This window comes from Saccostrea cucullata, unplaced genomic scaffold, assembly GCF_032062105.1.
Source record: "Saccostrea cucullata isolate Sc308-1 unplaced genomic scaffold, CSIRO_AGI_Scuc_v1 ctg382, whole genome shotgun sequence".
NCBI lineage: Eukaryota > Metazoa > Mollusca > Bivalvia > Ostreida > Ostreidae > Saccostrea > Saccostrea cuccullata.
The window spans coordinates 766676-777253 of NW_026925758.1; the positions used below are offsets into that span (position 1 = coordinate 766676).

At 30.9% G+C, this 10578-nt stretch overlaps 1 long non-coding RNA gene across 1 annotated transcript; it reads right to left on the reverse strand.

Moving 5' to 3' along the window:
* Positions 1-5217: 5217 nt before the first annotated feature.
* LOC134269730 (uncharacterized) lies at positions 5218-6714 on the reverse strand. The gene is made up of 3 exons (XR_009992631.1): positions 6684-6714; positions 5458-5529; positions 5218-5234 (listed from the first exon to the last, which is right to left on the reverse strand). It is a non-coding gene; the product is annotated as an uncharacterized LOC134269730 (long non-coding RNA).
* Between the last annotated feature and the right edge of the window lie 3864 nt (positions 6715-10578).

Genomic DNA, 10578 nt, shown 5'->3' on the forward strand with positions numbered 1-10578 from the left:
CATTAAAAATACAATAAAATGCACACACATTGAATAAACTTTTCCGATAAACACTGAATTTGTCAGATCAAGTATTGCCTTATAGCCTTTAATTGTGAAATATAAATATTATATATATACATGTACATGCTGTAAATCTTCGCAGTGTGTAGTTGATAGCAGATCAAAAAATAAAAAAACACAACCAATCCAAGAAAATAATAGATACTAGATAGTATGCACATTAATAGTACGAAATAGCGCATACAAATTCAAATGTTTATTTATTATATTTTTTTGCAAATATATTTCTGCATTGAAGAACATTACTGTGTAGGTTTAGCCCCCCCCCCCCCCACTTTCCACAGACACGTTACGTTACAGTATATGTTTAAAATTGGGAAAGTGGTGCTGTTTGGAAAAACATATTGGTACTGAAGTTCGAACCTATACCCCCCCCCCCTCCCCAAAGAAATAGGATTTTCGTGTTTGGACAATGGACAAAACCTTTTTTTCTTGCTTGTCAGTTTTTTTTTTTTTGGGGGGGGGAGACCTAAATTTTTTTTCTTACACTTAGCCCCCCCCCCTTTAATTTGCTTCCGACGCCGATGTAGAGTCATAATTTACAAGTTAACAGAAATATATATTTAGAAGCCAGTGGTTATTTGGTAAAAAAAAAAAAAAGACTTACAATGATGTGCATGATGGAAAATTTTGAAATTTATCTGACATTGAATATCGACATTCAGCAGCTTCTGATTTGTGATCAAGCTGAGGACTCCCCTATATACCCTTCATCCTTGGATTTTCAGATTGTTTCAAAGATTACATGTAACAGTAGAGAGTCAAACGGATGAGATAGAACCACCGTGATTCTTTTTTACGAAGGAAAGCAGATCGTCTTCGAAAGTTGTCAGCAATGAAAAAAGTGTTTGGACACATTTTGCTGTTTTGTTTTTCCCTATGAAAAAATCTTAGTGTGCTGCAATTAAGCTATAAAATTAGTGATATCCGTAAACAGTACGTCTTTTATGTACACAGATACATGTGAATGCATTTCACACTTAAATCCAGGTAAATCCGTAATTTCCGATTGCATAGACAATCACAATTTAATTTCTTAATTTGTGATCATGAACTTCGTGTAGAAAAACTAGCATCTATTTTTAATATTTGTACTAGCTTTAGTTACCACATATTAATACATGTTTATGTATGATAAAATCCCACCACTTCATATCATTAAATATATATTCATTTTTTACTATAGAAACGGCATGGCGTATATTGGGACATACAAGGAATTACATGTAGAATTAGAAAAGCCAATTTACCACTGCTAAAGAAGAAGCTAACTACTCAATTTTTTCTGTCAAAAAAATTCAACATAGGCACGTAGCAACAGGGGAGGGGGGGATTTTTTCCAAAAGTAAATTTTACTATTGGAATTGTTCTTTGATAGGCCGGTTGCCCCCTCCCCCTCCACTTTTTGTTACAGTACAGTAAATTAAGGGTAAATTACACGTAGTATATATATAGTATTTTAAAAATGATACTAGTACTAAAGAAGTTGGCTTCTACACCACCCCTTCACCCCTGAAACATGACTTTCGAGTTTGGGCAATCCCCCCTTTATTTTTTTTATTTTCATTAATATTTTGTTTTTTGCTTGTCAACTTTTTTCAGGTAAGTTATTTTTTTTCATCTTTGCCCCCCCCCCCCCCCCCATCACTTTCAAAAACGATGCTACGTCACTGCAACACATTTTCGGGAAAAGAAAAGGAAATACCTACTAGTATTTATGGGGGAGGTAGCTGCAAAACTGTAGCTCTCCAAAAAAATATATATTGATAGCCCGTTCTATCAATATATATTTTTTCGGAGAGCTACTGTGACAGTTCTGCAGCTATGGGGGAGGGTGGTGTCATGGGCCAACTTATGAAAGACCCGTGTTTCCCGGGTAAGGGCTTGCAGATTGTTCGTGGTTTTTGTTTTTTTTTTTTTTGGCTCATTTTAATTTATTAAAATTCATTCCTGTGGAAAATGACTAAAATTACTTTTCATGAACCAATACATTTAACACGTTTAGTATATCCTTTACTCATAGGAAATATCTGTCTGTATTGTATTGTAAATTAACCCAAATTATAATAATTAGATTCTTTCTGTTTATTGCGAGAATCATAGGTATATCACGTTCAATTGTCAGAAAAATAAAGACACAAGGAAGATTTTTTAGTTTTAAATAGCTACATTCTCTACCAAGCAAAGAAATTTTGCTAGAAATGAAAAAAAAAAAAACAGAAAGTGTACTAACAACTTAAATATTTTGATCCTAATAAGAATAGGCGAAAACGAAATAAAGACACATATTTGGAATTTGGGATAAATATTTGTCATCGGCTGCTAAAGGAGGTGGGGATTCTGAAAAAAAAATCCACGAGCGATTATACTTATCCGACATTATTGTCAACATGTATTGAATATGTAAACAAAACAATAATAATTTCGGAACAGTGTTTAATATCAATTCTCTATAAAAATCAAAATTTTAAATAGGGTCGTGGACATGACATGTCTCCGATTTAGCTGAATTTCACACCAGTTACTACATTTGTTATATCTTTAATAAATATGATGTTAAAGTCTAACTTTTCAATTTGGTTGCCATGGTAACAAGGATGTTATATTTAGCACCCTCTGATTAAGCAAATTTTGCTCTGTTTTAAATGAAATTAGTGCACATTCAATAAATTAGTGTAAATTCACATGAAAATTATATTCTCTGAGCTCATATTACTTAAATCTCAGAAATAAATTTCATTCAAGATATTTGAATGGATATTAAGCGAATTTTCATCGCAGCATTTAGGCTGTTAGCAAATTGGCAATTTGCCAAATTTGGCTTTTTTAGTCATATTCAATGAAATTTTTCTCCATTTTGACAACCGATATATTTGTAACCATGTATCATTAAATAAACTATACATTCTAAAGTTTTATGAGAATAAAAAAAATTTACGGGTAAATCAAAAACTTTCTAGAAATTATTGCATGAAAATTGGCAATTTGCCAAAATTGAATTTTTTAGTCATATTCAATGAAATTTTTCACCATTTTGACAACTGATATATTTGTAACCATGTATCATTAAATAAACTATATATTCTAAGGTTTTATGAGAATAAAAAAAAAAATTATGGATAAATCAAAAACTTTTTAGAAATTATTGCATGAAAATTGGCAATTTGCCAAAATTGAATTTTTTAGTCATATTCAATGAAATTTTTCACCATTTTGACAACTGATATATTTGTAACCATGTATCATTAAATAAACTATACATTCTAAGGTTTTATGAGAATAAAAAAAAATTATGGGTAAATCAAAAACTTTCTAGAAATTATTGCATGAAAATTGGCAATTTGCCAAAATTGAATTTTTTAAGTCATATTCAATTAAATTTTTCACCATTTTGACAACTGATATATTTGTAACCATGTATCATTAAATAAACTATATATTCTAAGGTTTTATGAGAATAAAAAAAATTTCATGGGTAAATGTACAGCTTTCTAGAAATTATTGCATGACCCCCCCCCCCCCCCATTAATCACAAATAACAGAGAAGATCATCTAAGAACATGTTTTACCAAACTGAACAAATTGTTATGTTATATGAATATACGTCAAGTATTTAAATTTCTTTTTTGATAATTAAATAGAATTTCTGCAATTAACTCAGAGACAGGTAAATTAATATGTTGCCATGGAAACAAATTAGGCTTCTAGTTACTTTATTCTAAATATGAAATAAAACAAGTGAGTTTCCAACAATTCTTACAAATCTTTTGATGGCCTGTAATTGTTTCCAATCCCTTTGATTTATTCACTAAAATATGTTCAAATTAAAAACATTTGTTTATTTTTTTTTTAAATGTATAATTTAAGTAAAAAAACAAACTCATATTTAATAAATGATATTAATTTAAAAGTATCTAATGAAAATATGAAAGTAAGTCAGACAATATAATGTCAAAACAAGTTGGCAAGACCATCTTGATTATAATGTTTGTTTGCCCTCTCCCAACTCAGGGTAAAATTATTAAGTTGGTAGGTAGGTTGAAAAATCGTTTTCCCAGAAAATTTCAAAATAATTATTGATGAGATAAGATGGATAAAAAGAAAAAAACCCATCCTGTCTTGCAATGTAAAAAAAAGTTTTGAATTTTAGTCAGTCTATTGGGGGAAGGCATACGAATTCTTTTTAAATGCCCTTATATGGTAAATATTGTGGAATTAATTCTTATTATCACATTGCTTATCAGCATATTCAGATGATCAGTTATACTATTATGTTCTTTTAATGGGTATAAATATTTTTAACCATTTGACCTTGACCTTAAACACTGACCGACTTTAAAAAAAACTTTAACCTTAACCACAACTTTTGACGTTGGACTAGATTTTCATATTTCAGAGGTGCTTTCCTTGTGACAAGATCTTTCTTGGGATACCACGTGGGAGTCGTGACATAAGCTGCCATGTATGAAGGAATCAGTGTTTCACAATTAATCTTGTTCTCAGTTTTATTAAAATGTATTCATATTCTAATCATACATGACATACTGTGTGAAGCCTGCCAGTATAAAACTATAGATTTGTGAGCCCATGTGGGGGTATATAATAAATCAGTATACCACCTCTCCTGCAGAGTGGGGATATAAAAAGGGAAGAAACTGCTTCTTTTCATAATACTGCCTTTATAGACAAGAAATAAACATGACATTGGAATGTATGCTCCACTTAAACAGTGACATTTTTGAAAATACAAGAAATCAATTTAGAATCAATTTAGAATACACATATTCTCTAAGGAAAGCAGATGCTCTGCTTAAAAAAAATTCTGTTAAAATTTGTTCCCTCATATTCTCTCATTTGATATCAGCTTGGTTTCCTCGAATTCACATTTCTTTATGTCCTTTTGTATAAGTTTGAAAAGTAGCTCAGCCTTGCAATTTGCTGTAGATTTTAGTAATGATCTTTAGAAAACCCTCTCTACATCCATCTTGCACCAGTGACAACTTTTACTGGATCTCTTTTCTTTCTGTTCTTTTTCTTATTTTCTATTTTTCATGTGAAAATTACTTCCTGTCCACTGTGAATTTTTTTTTCGGGGGGGGGGGGGGGGGGGGGGGGGGGGGGGGGGGGGGGGGGGGGGGTGGCTGTGTGTCCTCTGCTCTGGTCATTTCTATCTGTTCACATGAAAATTTAAAAAAAAAAATACCGTTAATTTTGGATCAGTTTGGATAAAAATTCATTAAAAATTATTTTAAAAACTTAAAACTGGAATCTTAAAATTTTGCTATGCATAAAACATACATTTTCAACCTCTAAACATTATTATCTCCCTTTATACATTGTCATGGCAATCATGTCTTAAGTCACCATGAATCCATGTAACTTAATACACAATACATGTACCTGTCTGGTCTCCTTGCTAGAGGATCTGTAATCCTGAGAATCTTCATTAGGAAAATCTTGCAAGGGCTGCAATGATCTGTGAATTTAAATTATTTTTTAATTTGAAAGTTTAGGTTAAAATCCTAAACATCAAATATATATTACATGTACCTGATATTCAAACGTTATCCTGAAAATTTTCTGAATCATGAGGAATGATTGTTAAAGGAGGGGATTTAATGTTGTCATCAAGCATTTTTTTTCAATTTACACAGTTAAAGCTTTTCTGCGGTTTAGACAAATTGCCCGAGATCTAGTCTTAGAGTAGAAATGAATTTGACAACAATTAATTTTTAAAGTGGTAAATGAAATGTTATTATATCATGAATTAATTGTAATATAAACATACATGTTTTATGGATACTACAGAAAAACAGTGATCAGTAAAATAAAATTATGAGACAGAAAGCTGCATCTTAGAAAAGTCAATAAAGAGTGCTTCATGACAATTAACTAATTTTAAATTAGTTAATTGTCATGAAGCACTCTTTATTGACTTTTCTAGGAACTCCAAGTACAAATGAAATGGAGTTGTCACATTCTAACACTCTTGAATAGATTTCTTTACCTACTTAACAATACATTACCTTGCAGAGCAAATAATTTAATTGTATCAAGGTCCCAAAAAAAGATTTCATATAGTATGACAAAGTATATGTACTTAGATCTAGAACACTATTAGCAGCTGGATATCTGTGTGTCTGCATGTACTGAGTTAATTTTCATAATTTTACACTTACACTTTTTCTTATGAATTCTTTCAAATATTCTACGGTCCTGATATTGCTTAAAATTTCAAAAAATCTAACCCACTATTCAGTTATCATTGTCAAAAGTCAAAGGTTTAATATTTCCGTGGTATGATTTCTACAAATCCTGTTTAATGTTAAAATAGAATGGACACAAACATATTATCACTTAGAAAAATAAATTTATACAAACAATTTTCTTCAAATATACTGAATTTTATAGAAAATAAAATACTGGTACCCAAAACGGGCACATACATGTATATTTCACAGTAGTATATGATTCAGTGTCATGTACATGTAACATATATGCAACTGTGCATCCAAGTTTTCATGGTTTTGTTTGTTTTTATTGTCTTATATTTCAATATACAGTCAGCAGTTACCAGGTACATGAGACAACAGAATAGAATTTAAATAAAAAATACTTACACATTGCAATGGGGATTGGTTGGGGATTACCACACCACTTCATGTATCTCGAGATCTCAATTTCAAAGACATCTTGAAGGGAACAGTAGACATTTTGAAGGAAACAGTTAAAATCCTCTCAGGCTTCGTCCCATACCACCCTGATTTCCTCATATTTTCCTTTCTACGAGTAGCTCTACGTGTAATACTCATCATGTCCAGATCAACCCTTCGGCTTTTCTTAAAGATTATCCCTACTTTGTTAACTGTTTTTCATCAAATTCTGAGTCTCTTGAGGTAGAATTTCCCTGGGACAAGATGTTTCAAAACAAGAAGAAAAAAATGCAGATTTTATTGTCTGCCATCTTGTTTACATTTTACACATTTTGTACTCTTCAATGCCGAAGAGCTCCAACAAGGGAAATAACTCCGATAGAGAAAAAGCACATTTAGACCAACTTTATAGTGTATTAAAATGTTTATTTTTCATTTACCCATAAATGTTTTAAATGATATTTGCAAAATAACATTTCTTTAATCTAAATCTCCCTACTAGGATTTTCACATCACTTGTCAAAGTCTTTAAATATTAAGTCTAACAAGGGAGGTAACGAGGACTAATTATTCACTCTTTTGGCATCAGAAAATTAGAAATTGTAAAAACTTTGTAACATACACTATTTTTTACATAGTTTTGATTGTCATGAAGCATATAAAAAAATATGCACATTAACAGCTTTGCCTAGTAAATTTTTTTTTATATTATTGATAAATAGCAATATTCACTATAATTTACACCTTTTAGCCCCGTTTCCATGGCAACCGGGTAAACTACCATGCTTTCTTTCAGATAGTCAATCTTTTCATGCATTGAAGTTTCAGTAAGAAAAAAAATTAGCTGAATCCAAGACATCGCGTGGCCACGTCATTTTGATTTTTATAGAGAATTGATATTAAAACGTTTTAAGCGAATTGAAAGAATGCCTGTTATATTATTCAGTCAGAACTGAGTCCGATTTATAACCCCCCACCCTTATCCCCCTCCAAACAAAACTTTTAATCAAAACTTTTACTGATGATTCATTTTCAGTCTTATTAAATATCATTTTACATGTCTTATTAAAACCCCACAAAATGGTGTAAGGCATAATAAATAATATGAACTCATTAAACACAGAAAGGGGGGTACATTTAAATTTCAAGTATTCCTCTGTCATCAAGCAAGATATAAATGAATATATCACAGAAAACAATCAGTTTTAATGTACCCATGAACTAATTTAAAAAGTTTACTGTGCTGATATTTTTTAAAATCGGGATCGAAATCCCTCGCATTCTTATTTATATGATGTAGTATCTTTATTGGCAAAATTGATCATAGAGGGGGGTCTCTCCTCTACATTATATAATCATAGTATTCTAAACTACTGTTCCAATAATCATGATAATAATTTAAATAATAATTATCTTGACATTCGAGTTTTTTTTTAAATGTTCGTGCACCTTACATACCATATTCTAAAGAACTGATTTTTTTTTTGGTGCCGGGGAAACGTTGATTTCTTTTTTCATCAGGACATTTTTTCACTAGATCTGATGTAAAGAATTTTTCTAAGTTTATTTAAGAGAAATAGCTAAAAAATATTAAACCCGTATAATCAATGCAATAAAAAGAAAGCAAATCTCAAAGAGAAAAGACTGTTTATTTCTTTTTCTCCCCGTTCCTCTGTTTGATTTAATTCTAATCAACTAAAGCGGAGACACCTTCGTGGAGGATTACATTGTAAGCAATAATTATAATGAATATTTTAAAAGAAAAAAATAATGACGTATTAATAAATCAACAACTTAATTTCTTAAATTTATATTTACAGTGTAATATAAACTGTGTCCTAGCCAGTTAAGGTCAGATGACACGTTCCTCAAATTTATGTTTTGTATCTCGTGGTATTATATAAAAATATTCATATCTGTTGTTCTCTTTTAATTTCTACATTGTTTTCAAAATGTTTTTAAATAGAAGTACATCAAAAAGTTGTGATATAGGCCATTCAGAAGATTACCCATAAGGGTTATATAAGAAATATGACCCTGTTGTATCTTTCCAAATGCCTGGTAAGGTACCTTAATTTTTTGTGAGGAAGCTTGTTTTAGTACCTATACTTCAATGACGAATTCTTAGGAAAAATTATATATTTTTGAGGAACGTGTCGTCTGACCTTAATTAGAATTTTCAGTTTAGGCTTACTACACGTTTAACGTATTCATGACGTCGCGTCAAAATTCTTCGTAAAATCTTGACGTTCTGCTATAAAAGGTACTGTATTCAGCATTATTTTTTCTAATGCATACATTTAAGTCAAATATATAAATTATATATCATTTGATTCTAAAAATTCCAAGCATTTTAAAATGTTTTGAACGGAGCATGTCTGACAGCCGGCATTTTTTGGCCAATACCGTACTTTGTTCTTTAAAGATTTTGCATTATATCTACCACATGAAAGTTTTCCAACTTTGTCTATCCAGGAAACGAATCTATTATGAATAAAATTTTAACAACCAGTGTGTATAAGAGATGTTTATTCGAGCTTGCCGTAAAGATTTAATTGCCCTAAAAGCAATCTTAATATATATTTTTTTCATTTTATTTCTCTCTCCATGGTTCAATAAAATATCAATAAAATATCAAATATTTGCTCCCCCCCCCCAATCATAACCTTTTTTCTAAGGAAATGTTCGTTCAAGTTCACATCCTCACACTTTTTGTGAGTATAATTAATGTAGTAAGTTATTGTGAATAAAATAGTACTGAAAGATGTTGGAGTTGGAACTTACCCCCCCCCCCCCCCGAATCAAACAATTGTTTTCTGTTTGTGTTTTTGCTTGTCAAATACTTTTCAAGTTCCTTTACCCCCCCCCCCCTTTTTTTCAAATTTGATTCTAGGTGACTGCTATGTTAGCGATTTTTCGTAGATAAGAGACTGAGCATGACAAAATCAATATGTATTTAATAGTGGGTGATTGAATGTGTACAAGTTATATCGTTTATGATAAAATTTGTGCATTTTAAGTGATTTAATCCAAATTGATATATTCCGTTTTCCGTTCCGTTCCGTTTTCCGTTCCGCGTTTTAGCAACACCCTTTCACTCGGTAGGAAACCTGAAACTGAACAAGATGGTTAGAAACCCTACATAATATTATATCAAATTATTTGTTTGTGGTGTGTCTTTGTTTTAAATTTTATCTAGAGCATGCTTTTGGATGCGACAATGGTAATGCAGATGATTGTCCATTAATATCAGAATACTCCAAAATTATGGAAACGATATTTAGATCTCTTTAATTCGACTGACAAAATACAAAATGCGATGTCTTAAATTATTATTTTTTTAGTGGGGTTCAAGTGATCTAAATGTTGAGATATAATAGAACTCCGTTGCAGTTGGGAAATAATTTAGGACACCATGACAGACATACTGTCCTCTTTATATTTGCACTACATGTCAGCAAACTATTTGTAAATTTAAAGGGGAAATTTTACATGAATTGTGTGACTGATAACTTGATATAAATTTTACTTATCAAATAAAATACTTCAGATGTTCATGAGTATTTCTGAAACATTCATTTTATAGATTTGTTCCATATAGGTACAAGATGATCACATTAAAACTCGTCTCCAAAGTGATGTTCACCTACTTTACTTTTCAAACCAACCCTGTGAGCATTTCGTCAGGAGAAATGTACCGCTTTCTTCCATATACACTCTATTCGAATTCTGGGAAGAACAGATACGATATGCTGGTATATTCATTGTAATATTCAATAACTAAATAACAAATACAAAATACTGTCAAAGACTGCATGTAATCAATAAAAAAAAATTAAGAATGAAGTAAATTTTAACTTCG